This window comes from Suricata suricatta, chromosome 16, assembly GCF_006229205.1.
Source record: "Suricata suricatta isolate VVHF042 chromosome 16, meerkat_22Aug2017_6uvM2_HiC, whole genome shotgun sequence".
Taxonomy (NCBI): Eukaryota; Metazoa; Chordata; class Mammalia; order Carnivora; family Herpestidae; genus Suricata; species Suricata suricatta.
Genome location: NC_043715.1, coordinates 28,612,562 through 28,636,635, shown reverse-complemented (window position 1 = coordinate 28,636,635; position 24,074 = coordinate 28,612,562). Strand labels below are relative to the sequence as shown.

The following is a 24,074-nucleotide window of genomic DNA, read 5'->3' as shown; positions in this document are numbered from 1 at the left end:
CTTGTCCATCTGTTGCTTCCAGTCGGGGCTTTATTTTATCTAATCGTTCGTGGATTTTGAGAATTTATTTTTGTTTGAAAAAAATGCAACCACAGCGCCTCCGGGTCACGTGACGCGGCGGCTGCGCGTCGGGCCGGGGTCTGCCCCCACTGACAGCCTTGTTGCAGTCACGTAATTGCTTGTTAGGCTGAACTGTATTGATTTATGGGGGATCAATCTTTCCGCTGGTCTTGTTCCGCAGGGTTCCGAGCCAGGAGGTTGTCAGAGAAGCTCGTTTTAGCAGAGGCGAGCAAACAAACAGGGGATGCACTTGCAGATGTGGAAGCCAGAGAACCGTGTTCTTTCCCCTGCTCCTACACCTTTGGGCATGTGACAGTCACACGGGCCACAGGTGAGTGGGGGAGCTCTCCAGAAAAGCCAGGGCTCTTGCCCGGGTTGCCCGACTTGTCCCCGCACCCCAGTCCTCCCCTGGAACACATAAAAGGAGGTGAAGTGAAGGGAGCTGCAGTTTCCCTAATCTGTCCCTTACCTAGGCGGGTCTGCAAAGCTCTTAACCTGCGAGGAGGCAGGAAGGCTCTGATGGAGGCCGGTGAGGGCCAGCTGCTCTGTGGAGGCAGTGCCCCTTGAAGACAGGGAAAGCATCTGAAGTCAGACAGCTGGAGTGCGAATCTAGGCTCGCAGACTTTCTAGCTGTGTGGTCCTGGACAGGTCAGCTAACCTCGCCAAGCCTCAGTCTCCTAATCTGTGAAATGGGACTTCCTCGATGGGCTAGTTGCCGTGAGAAAAGTGGATGGGTGTGAAGCCACAGGCACAGTGCCTCGCATACAGTCAGTGCTCAATAAATGCCGGTGAACCCAGGCAGGTCAGAGAGCTCCAGCAAGAATCTCAGGTTTCTCGCTGTTTGTATCGTCCTCCAGCGTGAACTCTGGGAAACTGGACGTGTTGTCTTCTGCCTCTAGCCAATGTCTGCTGTCTGTGAGGCTCAAAACACAAAGGTTTCTAATGCAAGGATGGGATCGGGAGCTGGAAAGTCTGGCTTCCGGTCCCTGACCTTGGGCGGGTCTCTTTCCCTCATGGGACACAGAGTTTTCACTGGTGAGAAGAAAGCATGCCCAGAAACAGCATTTCTGAAGGTTTGCCCCTGGGCCCCTACGAGTGTTGCATGTTTTATAGCTGGGAGGGGGGGGCAAAGGAAGAGAAGGAAGGTAACTGGGGTCAAATTCGCTTAGGAAAGGCTGTAAGCAGTCAAGCCAAGCCCCGCACAGAACTTCTGCAGAGTCCTTACGTATTCAGCATTTCCGGGATCTGTCTGCCACATCACAGGAAAGCCACTCTAGAAAGTGCTGGACTCGGGTCTTTGGTAAGTCTGTCTACACCTGGGTATGATTCAGGAGCTGACTCAGGGGCAACTAACGGCTTGCTGGGCTTTCTCAGTCTCCGGGGCGGGCAGGAAGTCAGGGTGCAGCTCGGACTTTTCCAGGATGGAGAGAGCCCCTGGCAGGAGCAAGTCCTTCCCTGTGACCCCGGGGTGGTCTCTGCCAGCTTCGCTAGAGCAGGAATGGGCCTGGGGACGTCTCTGGACCCCTCCGCTCAAAGTCTCAACGCAGAGATCTTTGTTCAGGATAATGTGAGTGGCCAGGAAGTTATGCCAAGGACTGTGTTAGGTCCATCAGAAGGGCCACCCTCCCCCTACCTATCCTAAACGGAAACCCTCTCAGGGAAGCTAATGTCCATGATTTCCCTAAGACTTTGCAGAGGACGGGGTGACTGGAGACATCCACCCCATGCTGTGAAGGGTGGCAGACTAGGTTTCCTCTACTTCCTTAATCAGTAGTTCACTCATTTATTCAACACATTTATAATGAATGCCCATGAGGGATCGGGCACTGTTTCAGGCACTGGGGACGCAGCAGTGAACACTACACAGTCCCTGGTCTCACTGAGCTTACATTTCTAAGTTAGGAGAAAGTAAATAAAGACATAATAGGTTAGGAGAAGGTGCTAAATAGAAATATAGAGCAGGTTAAATGGACAGAAGAATTGGGGGGATATTTAAAAAAATGGGAAACCCTCTAAAAAGGATTCACCATTATAAAATTTCTTTAATGTTTATTTTTGAGAGAGAGACACACACACACATATACACACACACAGTGTGAGCAGGGGAGGGGCAGAGAGAGAAGGAGACACAGAATCTGAAGCAGGCTCCAGGCTCTGAGCTGTCAGCACAGAGCCCAATGCAGGGCTTGAACTCATGAATGGTGAGATCATGACCTGAGCCGAAAGTCAGCTGCTTAGCATACTGAGCCACCCAGGTGCCCCTATTTTAGATAAGGGGTTGGGAAAGGTCCCTCTGATTTGGTGACATATAAGCAGAGATCTGGATGGAGTGAGAACGCCATGTGCATACCTGAGGGAGTGTTAGTTCAGGGACAGCAAGCAATTAGTGCAAAGGTCCTGAGGCACTAGGGCACTTGGTGTTCAAGGAACAGGAAGGGGCCAGTGGGTCTTAAGTGGAGTAAGTAAGGGAGAGAGAAGCAGAAGAACAAAATCAGAGAAGCATCTATCTGTAGGACCTTGTAGGCTACATAAGAACTTTGGACTGTATTTTTTTAAATAACTTTATTGAGTCACATTTTGTGTAACCTATAGTTCACCCTTTTAAAAAATTTTTTATGGTTTTTTATTTATTTTTGAGAGACAGAGAGAGACAGTACGAGCAGGGGCAGGTCAGAGAGAGGGAGATACAGAATCAGAAGCAGGCTCCAGGCTCTGAGCTGTCAGCCCAGAGCCCAACACGGGGCTTGAACCCATGAACCGTGAGATCATGACCTGAGCTGAAGCTGGATGCTTAACCGACTGAGCCACCCAGGCACCCCTGTAGTTAACCTTTTTGAGCATACAACTCAATGCTTTTTAAAGTAAATATACCAAGTTGTACAATCCTCACTAAATCTATGTTAGAGCATTTTCATCACCCACTGTGATCCCTTATGCACATTTACTGTTACTCCTCATTCCCCTCTGCCCCTCTGTGCGATCAGGCAGAATGTGGTCTCTTCTATCTGGCTTCCTTCACTGAGCATAGTACTTTCGAGATTTGCCCCTGGGGCAGCTGTGTCCATAGTTCTTCCTTTTTATCGCTGAATAGTATTCCAAGTTTGACTGTATTTTAAGCAGTGACAAGGATCCCTGGGAAGATCTGGAGAGTAAGAGAGACTATCTTGATAGCGTGTTATCACAGGGGGGCGTGACTCCTAGCAGGGCGAGCCCGTGGCTGTGCCTTGGATGTGTCCTCTTCTGCCACTTATCGTGCTCCCCTAGACACGTCATTTCACCTTTTTGAGTCTTGATGTTCTCATTCCATTTCTTATTATTCTTTTTATTGTGGTACACTATACATTAACACCAAACTTACTGTTTGAACCTTTTTTAAGTGGCCGGTGGCATTACATACATACCAGTTACTGTACAGCCACCACCACCATCCATTTCTAGAACTTCTCCATCATCCCAAACTGAGAGTCTGTCCCCATAAAACACGGGCTTCCTATTCCCCCTCGTCCTGCCCCCTGGGCAGCCACCATTCCACTCTCTGTCTCCGTGAACTTGACTTCTCTGGCTACTTCATATAAGCGGAATCATCCAGTATTTATTTCTTTTTCTGATCTGGCTTATTTCACCTGGCAGCATGTCCTCACGGTTTATCCATGTTGTAGCAGGTATCAGGATTTTCTTCCTTTTTGAGGCTGAGTCATAGTCCATTGTCTGTATTTGCTACATTTTGTTTATCCACTCATCCCTTGATAGACATCTGGGTTGTTTCCACCTTTTGGCTACTGTAAATAATGCTGCTAGGAGAACATGGGTGTGCACATCATTAGAATAGGAATGGTAGCATTGATTATTTGACACAAACGTCCAGAGGATTCAATGTAACAATTCACACAAGTGCTCAACACAGGGTCTGGCATGCAGAAAGTGCCAAATGGACTCCATTCAATAAAGATTCAGTAACAATTGAGCTGTTATTAACCATGATGATCTGTAGTCAAGCATTTGACAGCGAAATAGCACAGGACTGTGAACAGAGAGAGAGGGCAAAGGGAGTTCGCTCCTTAAAATATAAACACGGTTTCTGTTATAAAAATGATGTGGCCATAGTTTTTTAAATTTAGAATACAGTGGAGAAAAAAATCCCACCCCTAATCCCACCACGTGAACTCAGTTTCCTTCTGCTTCAGAGGGATTACACAGACTGCCTTTCAGTAGGACAGAGGGACCCTGGAAGGGCCTGGGGCTTTGAGGGGGGTTGGCTGGGAGGTGGGAAAGGAACCCCATGGAAGATCTGCTTTGAGAGGAACCATGGCTGGTGTTTTGCTTCTGAAAACCTGAGGCCTGGCCGGCTCAGCTGAGCTGGGATGCATTTTTTGGCTTCGGCATTGGGAGAGAGCAAGGAATCAAAAAAAGGAAATATCATTTCCTTAACTACTAGGTATTAATATCCTGTTTAATTTAATTTCGGCTTTCTGCGCTGGTGAGCCCTTTTCCCTCTAACATACAGTGTCAGCTTGGCAGGGAGTTTCTGACAGTATCAAAAGAGGATTTAGCTCTGAATCCTTGCCATGAAAGTGTCTCTATCTGCGCCCAGTGTAGGCTTTCAGAAGCGAGCATTGTGTCCCGTGAAGACGGTAATTGAGTGAATGAGGTCTGGCACCTGGGCCTGCCACAGAGCACTGATAAGGACATAAAGACAGGCTGAAAGGGCCTGCTTGCCAGAGGCAGAGAGGCTGGTGCGTCCCTGGGAGGAGGGGAGCCCCGCCATCCCCGCAGAGAGCTGAGGGCGGGGAGCTCAGCCCCTGCAGCCCTGTGGAGAGAGAGGGTTCTGGGAAGAGTGGAAGCCAGAGTATTCTGCACCTCAGGGACAGTGGGCTGTCCCAGCTGGGTGATAGGCCCTCTATTTCTTGATAAACACCATATTCATAGTTGGCCAACCCTCCTCTAGCTAGCTGCACGAGGACAAAGATCCAGCCTCGCTTGTCTTTTGAGGTGGGGTGTTAAAATCAGGATTCTGGTGAGTCTGAATGGTTAATGTCCCTACTGATTCCAATGTGCATCTACCTGCCCTTGGTCTGGCCTCGAAACCCTAAACAGGACTGCCCGTCTCTCTGAGGGCTATGAGCTGATCATGAAGCTCCACCCTCAAAAGAAACAAACCCTTTCTGGTTCTTCCCTTGTGAACTGAAGACAGTTTAGGAGACACATGAATATAGTGTTATTTCTTATCCACCTATCCACTCATCCACCCATCCGTCCACCCACTCATCCATCCACCCATCCACCCATCCTTCCATCTATCCATCCATCCATCCACCCACCCACTTATCCATTTATCCATCTATCCATTCATCCATCCATCCACTAAACCCCCCATTGATCCACCCATTGATCTACCCATCTACACATCCATCCACTTACCCATTTACCCATTCATCCACCCACCCATCCATCCATCCATCCATCCATCCATTCATCCATCCATCCATTCATCTATCCATCCAGCCATCCATCAACTTTGGAGATCCTGTTATGTGTCAGGTGCTAGTGTATGGCATCTTTTAATAGGCTTTACATGGTGACAGCCTTGGACAAGAGGTTGGAGCTTGAATCTCTAACTAGCCTAAGTCACTGCTTTAGAGTTTGCCACAATTGGGAGCTACACCAGTTAGGGGCAGGCTGACTTTTTAAACCATTGCTTCCAAATTTCAGTGATTTAACATACATTTACTTCTTATGCATGATCCAAAATGGATGTTCCTGACTGATGGACAGCTTTCCTCCATGTAGTGACCTAGGGACCCAGGTTCCTTCCATCTTGAAATGCAACCCTCCTGTAGTCCACGGAGCCCTTTCCGTTCTGCTGGTACATGTGGAAAGAGAGAAATCAGGATTAGCTACATGATGACTGGAAGTATGCACAGCACCTCTGCTCAGTTTATTGGCCAGAACTTAGTCCTGTGGCCATAGCTCTTAGTAGGGGTGGCCGTGTGCCCAGCCAGGAAGGTGAGAACACGGACACCGGGAGTGTCAGCAGCATCTGCCATTGGGTCTCCAGATGGTTTTTGATCACAAAGAAATAGCAAAATGTTAGATAATAACAAAAAAGATGGGTCAAAGCCTTCTGGATTTCCTCTACTCCCTTGGCAGAAAGGTAGGTATTACTTCTGCGGCCGAGGGGGAGATTCGTCAACTGTGCAAGCAGCCCGAGGCCTCGGGGCTGGTGTCTGTGGGAATGGATACCACAAGAGTTTTTCTGACATCTCAACCCAGAGCCTTTCAAATATGACCAGGACCCTGTACCAAAATGGTGGGGAGAAGGTCATGCTCTGACCCCTTTAAATATTTGACAGTGGAAGAAATTAAAAGCCCCCTCTTCCATCCAATTATAATCTTCTTATATCTGGAATTAGGATGAACCCGTTTATACCTAGTTTTTTTCTAGAAACATATCCGAGCATATATTTTGAAATCATCATCATCATCATCGTCACTGCTATGATTTATTAAGAACTTATCATGTTCCAGGTACTGTTCTAAGAGTCTTATAGAGCTATGTAATTTACCTCTCCTTCTGGGGCAAGTGTGGTTATTGTCTCTGTTATGGAAATCTATGACAGGAAGGCATTTAGCTATTAAGTGGAAGAGCAGGTGAGAATAATTTGGGCGACTGCTTGAGCCCAGTGGCATTGTGGTATCACTGGGATCTCGGACCCAATGCAGGAGATTTTCCTGAAGGTCCTTCCCATGGCCACTTAAACACGTATGCCGGTTTCCTCATCCATAGTCCCTGTTCCACCTCCACGGCAACTTAATTGAAAGGATCATGGAGGAGAACGGGCTTGGAGGCACTTGTCCAAGCACACACAATGGCACATCCAAGCAGAATCTCTGGTGTGGCTGTACGATCATCTGTTTGCAGGCTTTTTTTCCCTCTGCCTTTGGCTTCAAAATTGCCTAAAAAGCATCAAGCGGCTTATTCAGCAAAGTGAAGGCTAATGACAGAACATGCTGTTCAAATGCAGTCCTCGCCTTTGGAATATTAACCTCGAGAGGCTAGGGGGATCTGGGAAGTCCAGAGCCTTCCCCTCGGTCCCTGGCAGCCTGCTCAGCTGTGCATGGTTTTCCAGCTCGAAGAGAGATGAGCCTCTTCTCCACACTCCAGATGTTTCCAGCCCTGCAGGGCCGGCAGCGGCTAAAGAAGGCCATTGGGCATGGCTCTTGGGGTTACGTACTCCCCTCGTTTCTCTTTAACGGGCTTGGCTTCACTGTGGGGAATGCTGAAGGGCCCTGTGTTTTTTTTTTTGCTCTTAAAAAACACAGGAGTGGTGATCTGTTTTACATCCGGGTCTGCCTGCCGAGGGGCAGGAGTGGGCAGGATGGGGTGGGGGCGAGCCAGCTGCGGGAAGAGGCCCAGCCTCCGCTGACAGCGCACCTGTGCAGAGTCTCAGGTTGGGGCCGGGGGAGGGGGTTGTTTTTGTTTTCTCAGTGATGCCCAGCTCTTCCCCTCTTGGAAGACTTTCTGGTTCTGTCTGGGTTTTCTGGAAGCAGTTAGAAGAAACAGCTGGATATGTGAAGGGGAATGTCTAATGGGCTTAACAACTTTATAAAGCCGGTTCACATTTTAGAGGGAGGATTTGTTCGAGGCGTTTCTCCCCAAGCCAGCTCTATTCTCTCTGCGCAAAGGCTTTCCTGAAACTTCCAAATGTGTATAGGGTGCATTAAACAATCCAGAGGTCATAAAGTACAGCTGCTATTTAAATATAAGCACCTAGGGCCGAGGCACATCTGATTATTGATAGGTGTTGAGTGCCACTTGCAAATAACTCGAACTAGGCCCAAGCAGTCCTGAAGACGTTTCTGGGATTAGATCACAGGCTGGCAAAGCAGAGAAAGTCTGGAAAGTCCTAGGAGGATTTAAACAAATTTTTTTCCTTTTGTTTCACATCTAGCCAGTCAAGCAGCTGATGCAAGCTTTGGACCGAATGAAACATTTACATAACTCGCATTGTTAAATCACAATCAGCCGGAGGAATTTTGATTTGCAACTGGATCAGAAGACCATTCTTGGGGATATTTTGAAAGTATCACCAAGAGCAAATTACTGCCATTGTTCCTTAAGGAAAGAAGCATTTGTTTCATGGTGACCTGTGGGCCACTTCGCGGGGTAACTTGTGGACAGTGAAAGGCCTCCCCGAGTGTCTGAGTCAGCTTGGGCTGCTCTGACAGAATGTTCTGACGGAGTGGTGTACATAATAGAAATGTATTTCTCAGAGTTCCCGAGGCTGGCAAGTTCCACATCAAGGAGCCCGACGGCTCCTTTTCTCTGTGTCTCTCCTTATAAGGCCACTAATCCCATCATGAGGATTCTGTCTTCGGTGACCGCATTACCTCCCCATTGGCCCCCTCTCCAAATACTATCACAGGGAGGATTCGGGCTTCCACATATGAGTCCTGGTGGGGACACACTTGACTTCATGGCACCAGGTTTCCTCTGGGCCCGTCCAAAACATTGAACAAGCCAAGACACAAATGCCTCCCTGAAATGACGTCTGTTCGAGACGCTTCTGCAGTAATAAGCACAGGGGAGGAACGTGCTCTAATCATCTATGCGGTTGCACCGTCAGGCGGAAGGTCTTGCTGTGAGCCGGGCAAGGTTTACACAGGCGGGCCTGGAACGAAAAGAAAGTGCTGAAAAGCGAGCCAGTCGTTTAAGGGAGTTTCCCTCAACGTTTATTCCATGAAAGGCGGGTTTTGTCCTCCGGAGCGTGGTTTTGGAACTTAACTTGGCTGAACAGGTAAACTCTTAAGAGGCCGGCTGATGCCGGTGATTCACCGTGTGGAATCTTAGGCTCTTGCTTGGCCGTATTTTCAAAGGAGAAGACAGCTAATGGGAGTCAGTTCCTTACATTAAAAATATACTTACAGTTAACAGCACCAAACCACTTAAGTTGGCAGCAGACCAATTATTAATTAGATGAATGGCCTTTTATAAATCCCTCCTTGGCCTCCAGACAACTGATGGGTTTATGGTCCGTGCATTAGGGAACATGGCTCCTCTGTGGTTATAATTATCCGCAGTTGCTGGCATTTGAGGGTCATCACACCAAAAACAGCTGCTCCGTGGACATGCTGTCCTGCGATGCCACAGGGGTGACGGGGAGAAAGCAAAAATAGGAGAGGATGGTTCGTTCTACTGCCCTTCCTAGTGATTTGATCTTGGCAAAGCCCCTGGAAGTTTTTCCTTAGTGTTCTTGCCTGGATGTGGGTGGAACGGATCCCTCTAGTTTTTACCTGTCACGTGACCCGGGCCGGGACCAACGGAACAGTGCCTACCTCTATCCCCCGCCATTGGTTCCCATCCAGTCAGAAGCGGAGCAGCTCAACTCGCTGGCATGGCGTAAACAACTGTTGTTCCCAGGGAGCAGATCTGATTGTTTTCCTCTAGTGCCCAGCCTTGTTCATGTCTGTAAGTTAAAAGTTTTGGAAGTTGGTAAGTTTCTGTAACTCTTTAAAAAATATTTAGAAGCCGGGGCAGGGGGAATGCCATTGCTTTTATAACACAAAGCACAGAAGATAGAGCTGCTCAAGATCTGGGCTGGAGGGGCCAAGGAACGAGGATTTAATGGGGACCATTATATTGACTAATATATACCTATGTCTAACGAGTGCTATGAAATACATGGCACACGCAGTGCAGATTTCGTCCAGGACCTGTCCGGCTGACACTCTCCCCCGAGTCATTCAGAGTCCAGGTTCTCTCCACCTGCTAGTTCTGCCATCCCTTGCACCTGCCGAATCCGCCTTCCCCATTGTTTGCATTCTGACAGCAAGCAGAGGCAAGAGAAAACAGGGAGCATAATGCTCAGGTTTGATGCACCAGGCCTGGCAGTGACGCACATTAATTCTACCCACTTCCCATTGGCCAGAACTCAGTCACATGGCCATCCTAACTGCAAGGGAGGCTGGGAAACGTAGTCCTCCTGGGTGCCCAAGAGGAAATGGGGAAAAAGGTTAGGTGGACAGCAGCCAGCCAGTCTCTGCCTCACACGTTGGTGGTTCAGCTGACCACATGTTTTATTTTTGTGAATACAGATATCACAGGTGTGCCTTTTTTTTTTTTTTTGGAGGGGGAGACAGAATACAAAAGAAAATAACAAAAACTCAAAGCCAGCCACTTCTCAGACTTTCTGGCTCCGAGAGACCTAAAATATTTAGATGCCAGAGACTTCTTTGTTCACGATGAATGTCACATTTGACCTAAGTGATTTATTTGACGTTGGGGAGCAGAGTTGAAGGATCTCATGTTGCTCTGGTCAAAACTGGGTGTTCCTTTAACTGCCTGTTCCCTTGTGTATTTCTACGGTCTTGAAACCTAGTTCCCCCAAAAGCCTGAGTTTCATATATGCCCAGTCATCTTAAGGCTCCACACTAGTTGGATGGGTGACATTATGTGTGTTCATGAGAAAATCATTTCAAGGGCTACAAATGAGTCCTTTAGTAATACCCAGGAGTCATAATGTCTGTGACATAATGAACCTTCGTAAATTACAACCTACACTAATTAGATCACTTATTGCTACATTCCAGGCCCTGAAACAATTTGCTTAAAGTGATAGTTACCTCTAATGAAAAGATACATAACGGAAAATGTCAGCAACCTTTTAAATCCTCCACGACTTATCACGAGGACTGTCTCGTGCAAAGTGCTCGTGGTGGAACAAAGTCTTTTGTCACCATTTCCTCCTAAATTAGGTGGGTATTTTATGATCACTTGAAAACAAGGAGAATTCCCTGAGGTAGTGAGAGGATTAGGTAAGGGCTCGCTGTCTCCTTCAGCCCTGCTCCTGAGCCCGTCCCAGTGTTCACTGTGGCAGAAACACTCAGAATCTTGCCTAGAAAGATCTATGGTTATCAGCTACTTAGAGAGTGGGCTATCCTTGGATGCCTGGGGTTCCTGACCACCCAGCAGGAATGAGGGTCCCCTTCCCCAGTGGGGCATATTTTCAAGACATCTCTCTGATGCGGTTCATGCCAGTCACGGAGGCTGATGGAAAATGGGGTCTGGAGAGGGCTGGCGGTGTCGATACCAGGTCAGGCTTGCAGCAGGCATCCGTCAAGGAACATTCGAGGATGCCTTCCAAAGGCCCTACCTGCAAAGTTGTGAGCAGGATGCAGAGAAACCCAAGGCTAGTCCCAAAGGGACAAGGTGGGGTGGGGGCAGGGGGAGCAGTTATCAGAACCCAGACGAGAGAATTGTATCGGAAGGCCTTCCTGAGCCATCTGCTGAGGCCCACAGCCTGTCCCAGGTGCCCCACAGCGACAGAGCTGGAGAAAAAAATGCCCCAACTCATTCTCTTCCTTTCCTCCCTGCCTCCCTCCCTCTATTCCCTTGCCAGGCTCCCTGTTGACCCGTTCGCTATAAACTGGGGGTTAGAGGGAGAGATGAGCAGGGCAGGCGTGGGAACTCTTTGATCCTGACTATTTGGATCAGGGCCACAGAGCAGGATGAGGAGAGTGGGAAGCAGCTTTAGGGGAACAGGGCACAGAGATGCCCAACACAGCCCAGTTCTGCCCGCAGCCCTGATGTTGGGGAAACTGTCTTTCCTGCCCACCGTGGCTCCGTGTCTTCCTTTGTCTGCGAGGGCCCTGAGCTGCATGGGTGCAAACCCTCACACTGGTCCCCCTGGGATCTTAGCCTTGGCTTGGCTCCTTCCGGGGGTCGATGGCTGCCTGTCAGGGACATCTAATGACACCTGCAGTGATGGTCCTCTGCCAGAAAACAGCCAGAATGTGAGGCTTCCTGGAGTTTAAGGGCCCACCTTCTAGCCTGAGGGTGGGCCTCCACGAGAATACAGGAGTCAGAAAAATAGGTGAACAACCACACCCAGTTAGAAAATGGGGGTCTCTCTGCCACACTCCTCATTCGTGAAAAAAATATGGAACTGAGAAGGACTTATTTGTTGCCAGAATCTTCCGGCAGTAGGTGCTTCTCAGGTCTCAGGGCAGTCTCCCTTGATACAACCATCCCTTGGAAAAGAACAGAACCCATTTTGCAACTAAAAGCCATTTTGGGGGGCACCTGGGTGGCTCAGTAGATTAAGCATCTGACTTCGGCTCAGGCCATGAACTCGCAGTTTGTGAGTTCAAGCCCTGCATTGGACTCTGTCTGTGCTGACAGCTCAGAGACAGGAGCCTGTTTTGGATTCTGCATCTCCCTCTCTCTCTGCCCCTCCCTCATCTCTCTTTCTCTCTCTCTCAACACTAATTAAACATTAAAAAAAATTAAAGCCATTTATTTGCCTTCAGACTGAGCGCCAATAATAACTCTGATAAAAGCAATAGCCCCTTTGACTGCATTATTAGCACTTATGTGGGTTTCCCCATCTGATCCTCAGAACAGCCCCATGGATCGGTTAGTGACAAGGAAACCATCTCCGAGAGCGAACGGCACAGGCCCAAGCCAGCAACATCTGGGGGTTGTTGGCGCGGAAGGTGCAAGCCCAGCTTTTCCTCACACTGCAGCTGGGGCTCCTTCTCCTCTGCTTTGCGGGTCCTCCTGGGGGAAAGAAAAGTCCAGAAGAACTCTAAGGTATCAATTTTGTTCTCAAGAACTTAAAGAGCTATTTGAGAGACAGGGAAAACCCTCAAGGTAGAGTTGTAAGTGCTGTGAATATGTGCCAGTGCCTATATGTGTGCACAAGGGTGCGTGCATGTGCGTCTGCATGTGCATGTGTGGGGGCGCATTCATGCACGGGGTGAGGCAGCCCCCGCTGCCTGAGCTGTCCTTTTTCCTCCCATCTTCTGTGACTCCAGTTAAGATTGAAGGTCCCAGGGAAGATTCTGATTGGGTGACTTAGGGTCACATGCACAATCACTGGGCAAGGGAGGGTGGGGCATAAGGAGGGCGGGGCATCCCCAGAGACAGTCCCACCAACACCGTGCACAGTGCGGAAGAAGTAATGCACACAGAGGAAAACCCGCTGTGTTAGTCAAAGAAGGTGGAATGCGTTATGGGAGGTTGAAACACCAACAAATATCCACTATGGCAGACACTGCCGTGTTTCTAGATGGCCTTCTCGCCACCGTCTACATCCCCACGCACAGAGTTAATAGAGCACGTGGCACAGTCTCCATGGGGGACGGAGGGAAGCGGAAGCCTGGGGAGGGGAGTGATTTGTCCAGGTAACAGAGCACCTAACTCACTCTCGTGCTACCACCAGCCCCACCCTTGTCATCCTCCCTGCCTGGCCAGAGAGCCGCTAGCTCGAGTCTAGGACGGGATGGCAGCAGAGGGAACCGTGGGTCAGGTCAGGGAGCCTTTTTCTAGTAACTTCTCCCCAGGGAAGGGCAGGCACCAACTCTCACCTGAAGAACGTGCCCCCCCCCACCCCCCAGCCATGATACTTGCTGTGACTCTTTCTTGCTGGACAAAGAGTCTGGAGCACATAGGTAGGTGGGTGGGTGGGGGGTGCAGTGAAGAGGTGATGGGGGCCAGGGGGGTTCAGCTGGGCAGTGCAGTTTGAGAAGGTCTGGTGCCAGAACCTAGGGGGGCAAAAAAAAGTAAAGCTGGCCTTCCTCCATCCTGCAAAATGGCCAGCAGCCCTGAAATGTTGGCTTCCTGAAACCTAAGGAGCGAAACTTCCAAGATCCCTTCCTGTTTAAAGCAAAACAAACAAACAAACAAACCCACAGTTGAAACTTCTTATTTGTTCTCCTAGTTCCCAGAGTGGGTCAGAGGCCAAGAGAGTTCTGTTCCAATTTTCATTCTGCCTCTTACCAGCTTTAGCCTTTTGTGAGTCACAGATTTCCCAGGATCTCATTTGTGCAACTAGAAGATCGAATTAAAACAGTAACAGGTAAAGTGATAATAATAATGAGAAACAGCATACTAAGTGCTGGTGGCAGGTGACGGCCACTTGTCTACCCGATATTTGAGCTCTTCCCGTGTGGAGCTCCCCCTAGGAGGCAGCAACCCAGCCTTCCCCATGTAGGGGGTGGAGGGCAGTGTTCCAATAAAACTTTATTTGCAAAAACAGGTGGTGGGCTGCATTTGGCCCATGGGCCATAGTTAACCTCTAGTATAGAGGGTATAGGGTGTGTCTCTTAAATTTACCAGCTGGCAACATTGACCCATCACATACCATTCACTAATCTGCATCCACCATGTGCAGGAATGTGGCAAGGTTCTGGATTTTCCTCTTCGATTCTTCCAGCCAGCGTCTATTGAACTGCTCCTGGGCGCCAGGTGCTAGGGTCCTCTGGCATTAGGCTGTGAACAAGAGGCTTTCGCTGTCCCTACAAAATTACACTCCAGCAGATGTGATTGATACAGATGAGCACAAGCACTGGTGAAGCATGTAGAAAAACCTTTAATTCAGACTAGGAGGTAAAGGAGGGCTTCTCAGAGGGGGTGACACTCACACAGAGCAAGGCGACTGCTACCTGCACGGATCTTCCAAGACGTGTGCTCAGCACCTGGCACATGGGCTCTTTCCCTTCCTGAGACTGGAAGTGGAGGACTCTGAAACCCAAGGAGATGGGATAGCCACGGGACAAGGGATCCTGAGCCCCCAGATCATCATAAGGAGAAAAGCCATCTACGGACTAGAAACACCCTCCTTGGATTGTCACATGAATGAGAAATAAATCTTACTGTGCCATGATGCTGAAATTGTAGAGGGTGTGGATTAGTATATCCAGCGCTATCCTAACTAATAAAATGCCTCATGCACCTAGCCTCCTTTAAGCGTTTCAGTAATCCTATGAAATACCCCAATTTTGTAGGCAAGGAAGCTGAGTCTCAGAGAGGTTAAGTTGCTTGTCCAAGGTCACACAGCTAGTGAATTAAATAACCGAAAGTCTACCCCAGAGAAGTCTGTCTCCAATGCCCATGCTTTGGAGCCCTGTCCATGGCTCTGATTCTGATTGATACATAACCCAGCCCTCCTGTCCAGTCCAGGCAGCTTAGCCCAGAAGAGGCAGGGGACGGTCCTGTCCTGGGACTTGTATTAATGGGATGAGACAGGATTTCCCCTGGGCAGGGACCGAAGGCCAGAGGCCAGACAGAAAAGGGCAGCCCTCCTGCCTTGGGCAGAGCCAGGTTTTCCAGGAGGTTGGAAATGGCTGCCTGCAGACCTGGACAGAGCTGTGTTGTGTGCCCCAGATCCCGGATCCCTCCTAGACCGTGGAAGAGCCAGGGGAGGCAGCCTCCAAGCTGAAGGACCCCCAAAATCCTTTCTCAGTTCCTGCCCCCCTTGAAAATGTTTTCCTTCGCAGGCCAGTGAGGTACCTTTCTCTTTGTAGCCAACATGTCCAAGGCTGACAGGCTAAAACTGCTCGCTTGCTTTTAAGTGTCAGGAGATGTAAATAGTTTTAGTCTTCAGTGATTTCTGATTGAATCTCCTTTTGAAGTAGTGATAGCTATAATTTAAAGCAACAGTTACCATATTTTCGTTGCTGGCTGGCCTTCTTTGAAGCACTAAGTATAAATCTGCTTAAAATCTTAAAATAGCCATAGCCCTGTCTCAATATTCTACCAGGAGCCAGGGAGATTCGGCCTCTAATTGCCATCATCTGTAACTAATATCAGCAGCACAGTGGGCTCGTGACAAGGTGGCTGGCAGAATTGCTCTGACCTGGACAGGAAGGTGGAAGCAGAGACATGGACTCCCTTGGGGACCCTTGACTTTGGTTGAAGTTCAGGAGAGACCCGTCCTGAAATTAGGACCAAATGGGCTCTGGGCTGTTGGGAGATTTGTAAGGACTGCCGTTTTTTCCAGCCCCCCTCCAGGAGTTTGGGGTGGACACGAGAGGGGCCTCTTGGTAACGAAGAACTCAGAATGTTCAAGGATGGGCGAGGACTTGGTCCTGGTGGACAGGCTTCCCAGGGGCACCTTCCATGGCTGGGTTAAGGTCGGGGGACAGCTGCAGAGATTTCCAGGGTGGCCGGTCACTAGTGGGAATAATACACAACCATTTCTGCTGCACTTTGGCAAACAAAGTATAGCATCAGGGGCACCTGGGTGGCTCAGTCAGCTAAGCATCTGACTTCGGCTCAGGTCATGACCTCACAGTTGGTGGGTTCGATCCTCGTGTCAGGCTCTGTGCTGATGGCTCAGAGCCTGGAGCCTGCTTTGGATTCCATGTCTCCCTCTCTCTCTCTGCCCTCCCCCACTCATGCTGTTTTTCTGTCTCTCTCTCTCTCTCAAAAACAAATGAACATTAAAAAATAAATTTAAGGGGCATCTGGGTAGCTCTGTCAGTTAAGCATCTGATTTTGGCTCAGGTCTTGATCTCACAGCTTGTGGGTTAGAGCCCTGAACCAGCTCTGTGCTGACAGCTCAGAGCCTGGAGCCTGTTTGACATTGTGTCCCCCTCTCTCTGCCCCTCCCCCAACAATAAAAAAAAATTCTAAAAATAAATAAATTTTAAAAGTAAAATAAAAAATAAAATACAGCTTCAATCTTAAAATTGGCTGCCACAGTTTCGTTGATTCACCAATACAAGTTCATTCGACAAATCCTTACCGCATCCCTACGGTGTGCAGGGCAGTGAACAAAATGGTGACAGGAGTGTTCACAAGGTTTACCATACACACAATAGACACAAGGAGGACGTTGATCAGCACTAGGAAGCCGAATAAAGGAAGGCAAGAAGGGAGTGTGGACCTTGCACTTTTAAATAGGCTTGTCACCAAGTAGGTGGCATTTCTATCTTTGCAAAAACTTTTCAATGGAAAGTGTACTAACCTGTATCTACAAAGGCATTCTATAGAATCCTGGTGAGAAACACTCATAAAAGTGTGCTTATCTTTGCGTGTCAGAACTCTGGGTGGATTTCACATTTTTTTTTACCATGTGGACATTTTCTGAAGGTCTCATGATAATGATGGGTGTGTTTTGGGAAAAGTGGCAATTGAGTTTGACAGCTCCCCAGTAAAATAAACATAGAGTGACCGTAGGACCTAGCAAGCCCATTCTTGGGTACAAGCCCGAAAGAACCGGAAGGAGGTAATCAAACAGAAACTTGTATGCGAAAGCTCAAAGCAGCGGTATTCACAGTAGCTTTGAGGTGGAAACAACTAGAATGTCCCCCAAAGGATGGATGGATTAGCAACATGTGGCACGTCCATTCAGGGGAATATTATTTGGCCACAAAAAGGAACAAACGGCTGAAACACATGGCAACAAAGATGAACCTTAAAAGCAGGATGCTCAGTGAAAGAAGCCAGATGCAAAAAAAAAAAAAAAAAAGCCATATAGTGTCAGATTCCATTTATGTAAAATGTCCACACTAGGTGAATCCATACAGACAGAAAGTGGATTTGTGGTTGCCTAGGACTGGGGGTAGGGAGAGGGCTTAATGGCTATAAGGTTGTTTTTTGGTGGGGGGGGGCTGGTGACAAAACTATTCTGGAACCTAGGTCGTAATGATGACTGTATAACACCAGGAATATTCTAGAGCCACTAAAACGTGCGCTCTAAACTGGGTGAAATGGTGAAGGTTATGTTATACGTATTTTTCTACAATAGAAAAGAAGGGTCAGTGGGGGTGTGGGAGTTCCTGGGAAACCTCAGTGGCTTTGGATGCCCGGGAGAGGCCCGACGCGAGAGGTCTTTGTCAGGTGACAGATTGCGAGAGAGGTCAGGTGCTGGGAGACTCGGCAGAGGCCCCATTAGGAAAAGTCATTTCTTCTAGTTCCTTCTAGTAAGTTACAGAGCACCTTACAGAGCCAGGCAGGGGGGCGCGGGCAATGGCAGCCTTCTCCAACGGAGCTCCCAGCCAGAAGCCAGTGTGAGGAGGGCCGTGAGGCACATGAGTGGGCAGAGGTGAGGGTGGGGGGAGGCCGTGTGTGTGTGGGGCTGAGCCGTGGATCCGGCTGCTTCTTCTCTGGCCCTGACATGCTTCTCTGGGTTGAGGATACAGATCTCAAAGGGGAGGCCAGACAGGAGCTCTGGGAGGCCACACCAAGTGCATGATGGGAGCAGCGAAACAGGCTGGGCGGCTCTGGAGCCCATTAAGGGATTAACGATTTTCCACAGATGATCCGCAGAGAGGGCAGTCTGGACACAAATAATTGAGAAAGAGCCTGTTTCCCTAAAACCTGGGCATTCCAGCCTCCAGTTCCCATGCTTTGTAGGATGGCAGAGATGAAGATGCTCTTAGGTGGAGGGGAGGGGAGGGGAGGGGCCAGGGGCGATCATCAGGTGCGGGGGGCGCCCCATCCTCACGCCTGCCTCCTTGCCTTGCCCTCCCTCAGCACCCAGAGACCAGCCCCATGTCTCCCACCTCCCATGTGCACCCCTGGGACTCTGCCTGTGCCTCGTGACTCACTAGAACTTTCTGGGTCACACTTTAGGGTCGAGGGCTTTTGTGCCAGAATAAAGCAGAGAAAGATGTGAATGGCCTGAGGGGCCTTGTCTGCCTCCAGGGAGAAAAGGCCAGGGCCTGCTTGAGGGGAGGCCCACAGATGTGGGCAGCTGTCGGCACAGCAGGAAGTCACCTTGCCCCCCCACACCACAAGGGGAGGCCCCCCACCCCACCCAGGGGAACCCCTGCGTTGGCCTGCCTTTCATCTGGTGCCTCCCTGCAATTGCCTTCTGGGCACTTGACCCCGTCTTGCCAAATGGGACCACACTGTCCTGGAACAGCCACCCCCGCTGCCGCCTCCAGGCCCTTGTACTTCCTATTCCCTCCCCTAGGCACTACCCCACCCCCTGCAATTGCAGCCACCTGCTGCGATCCTAGCCCACATCTCACCACAAATGCCACCTCCTCCCTGAGCTCTTTCTCCCTGGTGCTTTCCTTAGAGATCTGAGGCAGAGCAGTCCAAGGGTGTGACTTTTCAACCTTAGCAGGATCCACCAGAGCTTTGTGGGTACATAAGCCGTGCGTACAGCCTGGGCTTCCGTCTCGACCCAATGCAGGCAAATCACCCCACCTCTCTGCACCTTCGTTTTCCCATTTGTGAAAGGAGAGAATAGTTCCTAGGGTGATACACAGCTGAGCCTCCTATGACGTGGGTTTGGGCTGCATGTCCACGTGGGTTGCTTCCGATGCATACAGTAGCAAGCTGTAAGTGTACTTTCTCTTCCTAGTGCTTTTCTGAATAACATTTCCTTTTCTCTAGCTTCCTTTGTTGTAAGAACACAATTTGAATACATATAACATACAGAATATGCGTGATCGATGGTTATCGGTAAGGCTTCGGTCAACAGTAGGCTGTTAGTAGTTAGGTTTGGGGGGAGTCAAAGTCATCCTTGAATTGTCGACTGTGGCCGGGTGTCGGTGTCCCTAACCCTGGCATTGTTCAAGGGTCACTATACTTTCCTGCCACACAGACCCCCTCTGGGGATTAAATAAGATGTAAAGACCAGGAGCTGCTTCGGGTACAGAATTTTAGGAGGTGCTCACGACGTCACAGAGGTGCACAGCCCTCTTCTCTCACCAATCCTGGCCCTGGTGTAAAGTTCACGGGCCAGCCTGGAATAATGCCCGTGAGAGTCTGCTGAGTGCATAGAACAAACATTCAGATGCACGTGCAGAGAATGCTCCTGTGTTGGTACACCTGCTTATGTGTGTGGGAGCCGGTGCTGTATGTACAAGTGCACATGGTATTTATCCACATATGTGTGCTGACCTATATGTACATTGATAGGTGCATGAAAGTACCTACAAACATACGGTGTCAGTGATTGCAGAGTCGGAACAGAGGCACTTGGCCCTTAAGTATTGTTTGGGTTTTTAAAAACACATGTATATTTCTCCTGTCCTTAAAATTAACACACTAAAAAAAATCCCGTGAAGCAATGGACTCATGACAGAATGTTCACTCTATCATTTACTTGCTGTGTGACCCTGACAAAGTATCTCTGCCTCTCTGAGTCTACCTCACTGTAAAAAGGGAATTATCGTAGTAATTACCTCACAGGATATTATGAGGGTTAACTAACTGAACACCCTGTCTTTTTACTCTGTAAGTTTTTTCTCTTTGGGGTCCAGATCTCGTAGGTGGTCAGTAAATACTTGCTGAATTGGCATCTTTGCATGTGTGTTAGAAAATTTCCATAATGAAAAGTTTTACAGCTCTCTCCAGATCTTTTATTTATTTACTTATTTTTAAGTGTTTATTTATTTTTGAGGGGGAGAGAGAGAGGGAGACAGAGGATCTGTCTCACGCTGAGAGCAGAGAGCCCGACAAGAGGCTCAAACCCACAAACTGTAAGATCATAACCTGAGCTGAGGTCAGACGTGTAACCAGCTGAGCCACTTGGGCGCCCCTCTCTCCAGATCTTTTAGAGCAGGGTGGAGAGTGGACTAGACGGGACAGAGGAGCGCCAGTCCTGTGTGAGGCCCAGGGAAGTAGACCAAGATGTGCTAGGCCTGGCCCTCAGCTTCAGAGGTGACCATCTCTCGGGGCTGAGAGAGGACTCTACTAACAAAGGCAGATGGCGGTGTGGCTGGGAGTGGACGGGATGTATTTGAGCAAAGACTTCATGATGGCACTGATGGCTGGGGATGAGCAATGTCCCCACACTCCACCACAGGGGCTGGCGCGGCACGAGGGAGGTGGAGGTACCAACAGGGCTCGTGGAAGGCCAAGGCAGCCCTCTCCGAAGTCTGTGACGGGACGTGGCGCCGTGCGAGGGGGATGCGCTAAGCTTTGGGCGCCATATTGTCCCGACCTCAAACCCCCTCGCCACCGTTTACAACACGTGAGGCTTTAGGCAAGTTACGTATCCTCTTTGTGCTTTGATTTCCCGATCTTCACAACGGGACTAGAATCAGAACAAACGAAGCGCTTCGTGAATGTCACCCCCAGTGATGGCGCTGGTGATGACGTTGTTTGGGCAGGAGGATGACAGCAGCGCATCTGTGCGTTGAGAAATCCCTCTCTTCTCGGTGGGCAGGACGAATGATGGAGGAATCAGGGCAGGGAGGTGCCTGAGGGACCAGAGGCCCTGCTCAGTCATAATGGGAAGGAGCGGGGTGTGAAGAGATGAAAGATGTAACTGAGATAAAATATTGTGAACTTGGCAATCGATGAGATGGGGGGTCTAAAGCAGTGGGGGTTGGGGGGAAACGTGAGGGGTAACAGAAGTTGGGGGAGTGAAAACACAGTTCTGGAGGCTGGAAGGAGATTGGTGTTGTTACAGATAAGTGTTCTGGAATGCAGTTGGGTTGGGCAGGTTGAATTGAAGGGACCATGGGAATCCAGGTTGGAATCCTGAAGAGATTTGGGTGTGGCCCTAGTTAAAGGTAATTGATGTAAGCTTTCCTGTCACCCTGATTCAGACATCCTGAGGCCTTAGAACTGGTTGTTAAGTTGTAATGTCACAGGGACACCATGGCTGCTTTTCCCTAAAGATAATATAAGGGATTGTGCTTGACTCTTAGAAGTAAGGGTGTTAGTTCCCAAAATATATTCCACCATTGGGTGTTCTACGAAAAAAAATATTTTGTGGTCAAATAAATTTAGGAGGCGTTCAGTTAAACAACAAAAGTAAATGTTTCTTTATGTAGGACTCATCAGTGCCTTTAATGTGCTTATATGTTTGGTATACCACTGGTGAGGAACTTGGAAAGCAATATTTCTCAAACTCATCTTACTGCAGAGATATTTATTATTTGCAGGTACTCAGCCCTGAAAGCTGAGGTGTCTGGACCTGGGGGTGAGGGAGTGGGGTGAGGCCTCTAGGTTTCCAGTATCTTAGAGTTTCACAGACTTTACTGCGCATGTGTTAATGTGGCATATGCATGTCTAACAAACTCCCAGGAGATGCCGACAACAGTAGTCCACAGACCACACATTGAGAGGGAAGGTCTTGGAGGACCACCTTCCTCAGATGGCCAGTCCTCAAGGGGGGTGCCATGAGGATTTAGACCAGAGTGGGCAGTTACAGCTCTATCGTGCCATTATTAGCATTCTCCCCCAATCACGTGCCCCCCCCACCTATTTCCATCACTACAGCCAGAACCCTAATATCTCATGAGCTACAAATGCCGTCCTGTCTGGAGCATGGAAAATACCAGGAAACAGTGGAAATCCAAAAACATAATAGGAAGGAGAAGGAGAAGGGCCCCAGGGGCCACCTCTGAATGAGCAGCCCCTGAAATAACACGTGCTGATTGTCCCCAAACCTTGTGGGAGGAGCGGTGTGCGGCCAGATGCTTCTGGGGGCCCACGCTGGCGTCAGAGCTTGTGCCTGGGGATGGTTGGAAAGCTCTGCCCAGCGGGGGTGTGCAAGTGCGCGTGCGTGCCCGCACACAGGTGCACGTGTGTGTGCATGCCGGTGTGCGTGTGTGAAATACTGCTTTCAAAACTGGCAACTCATCTTAATTAGCTTGAACAGTCCTCCGATCCCTTATTTAGAATGGAATGCGGAGCCCAAGCCCTGCTTTCCTTGAACACGGGATGGAGGGAACGAAAATAAACTTTGGACTTACTGTGGCTGGAGGAGCGAAGGGAGGAGTCCGGGTTTCAAGCCATGGCTGCCGTTGGTGGCACGGGAGAACGACGGCTCCCAGGGACACCCACACCAGAGGTTTGGAGTGATTGAGCACTGGGTTTGGACCGCAGCTCTGCCATTGTGACCTCAGAAAAACATCGTGACCTCTCTGAATCTGCTCAGTCTTCAGTACAATGAAGGTGGTATTAGCTGCTTCCCACACCCATGGGGTGATTGTAAGAAAGAGACAAGATCATGCCTATGAAGTATAGGAGCAGAAATGCTCCATTCGTGATAGCTTTTTTTGTTTGTTTGTTTGTTTGTTTGTTTGTTTTGTTTTGTTTGGCTTATCCAAGAGTCTAACGAGTAAGAATTTATGTGCTTTTTTTCCCAAAAGCATGTTTGTTTTCTGGGCATGAGCACCTTCGGATACTCAACCCTTGAGAGCAGAGCTTTGGTTGGCTTTCTCAAAATCCCCTGAGGGGGAAGGGAGGGATGCTTCCAGAGGCTGAGACATGTCCAGGGGACATTGGGACGGTACTAAATTCCAGGTTGACATCCCTGGAGTCCTGAGTAGGAACAAAGTGATTTTTTAATGAACAGAGCCTTGGGGACCAAATTCCTTTAGAACCAGCGTGTTGAAGCAGGAAACAGAAAGCCTAAAAATATTCCCACATCTTGATTGGCCTCTGTGGGCCTCTTCGGTCATCTTGCTCGGGCCTCACTCCACAGAAAGTAACGAGACTCGACTGTGAGCAAGGTGGAGAGTCCCTGCACTGTGTCCCAGGAAGACAAGGGACTCTGGCCTCCCCTAGGAAGGTGCTTTCTGCTGGTCTAATGCTCCATCCCAGGGGCGGAGGGTCTGGTGACCAGACACCTACTTGGTGGGGGACTGGCCGAGAGCTCACCAGCTACACAGTGGGACAGAAGCTATTAGTGATGACGAGCTCTTTGCTGGGTTCTTAATCTATCACTTAGTTCCTCCCGCATGCTCCAAGCTAGATAGAGAGTATAAGGTCCTAGAGCCAGGAGGTGGCCTGATGGGTGTCACACCTCAAGGTGGGGTATGAGCTCAGCTCCACTGGGCCTGAATCCTCCAGTCCTCCTGCTTCTCTCAGCCCGAGCTCCTCCCTCCTCACCTCTGTTCCCAAATGCATACAGAACATCTACCTCTTCTGACACCTCTGACATTATTCAGTTTGTACTGAGGGTTGCTTCCTGTGACAGTCCCCATCCCCCTGGGATAAACCGGGGGGACTTTTTCAATGTCTCTTGATGCATTCAAATGTTCTCTGGGTAACACTGAGTACATTGTTCTTTACCACCCTGGTGAAAGACAGTGGCATCTGGCTTCCGGACTTATCTCCGATGCTTGCCGAAGGATCACTGTATTTCCTCTTCCCATGAAAACATCTGACCCTCCTAGTGGCTCAGATAACGGGGGTCCCCAGAGGCTGCTTTCTCTAGGGTACTTGTGATCCCCAAGAGGGGAGGGCCTTGCACTGGCTCGGTGCTATGCAAATGCTCCTGAAATTGTCCCAAAGTACGCGAGGGAGAGAGGTGACT

The 24,074-nt window shown here is 49.4% G+C and overlaps 3 long non-coding RNA genes across 3 annotated transcripts in view; 2 read left to right on the top strand and 1 right to left on the bottom strand.

The window, feature by feature from the left end:
• Positions 1-24,074, top strand: part of LOC115280527 — a 72,603-nt gene that overhangs the window by 40,458 nt on the left and 8,071 nt on the right. The window lies entirely within an intron of this gene.
• LOC115280526 lies at positions 9,272-14,725 on the top strand. The gene is made up of 4 exons (XR_003903823.1): positions 9,272-9,550; positions 12,456-12,649; positions 13,779-13,916; positions 14,232-14,725. It is a non-coding gene; the product is annotated as an uncharacterized LOC115280526 (long non-coding RNA).
• On the bottom strand, positions 13,526-22,618 carry LOC115280529. Its single transcript, XR_003903825.1, has 3 exons — positions 22,507-22,618; positions 14,202-14,329; positions 13,526-13,602 (listed from the first exon to the last, which is right to left on the bottom strand). It is a non-coding gene; the product is annotated as an uncharacterized LOC115280529 (long non-coding RNA).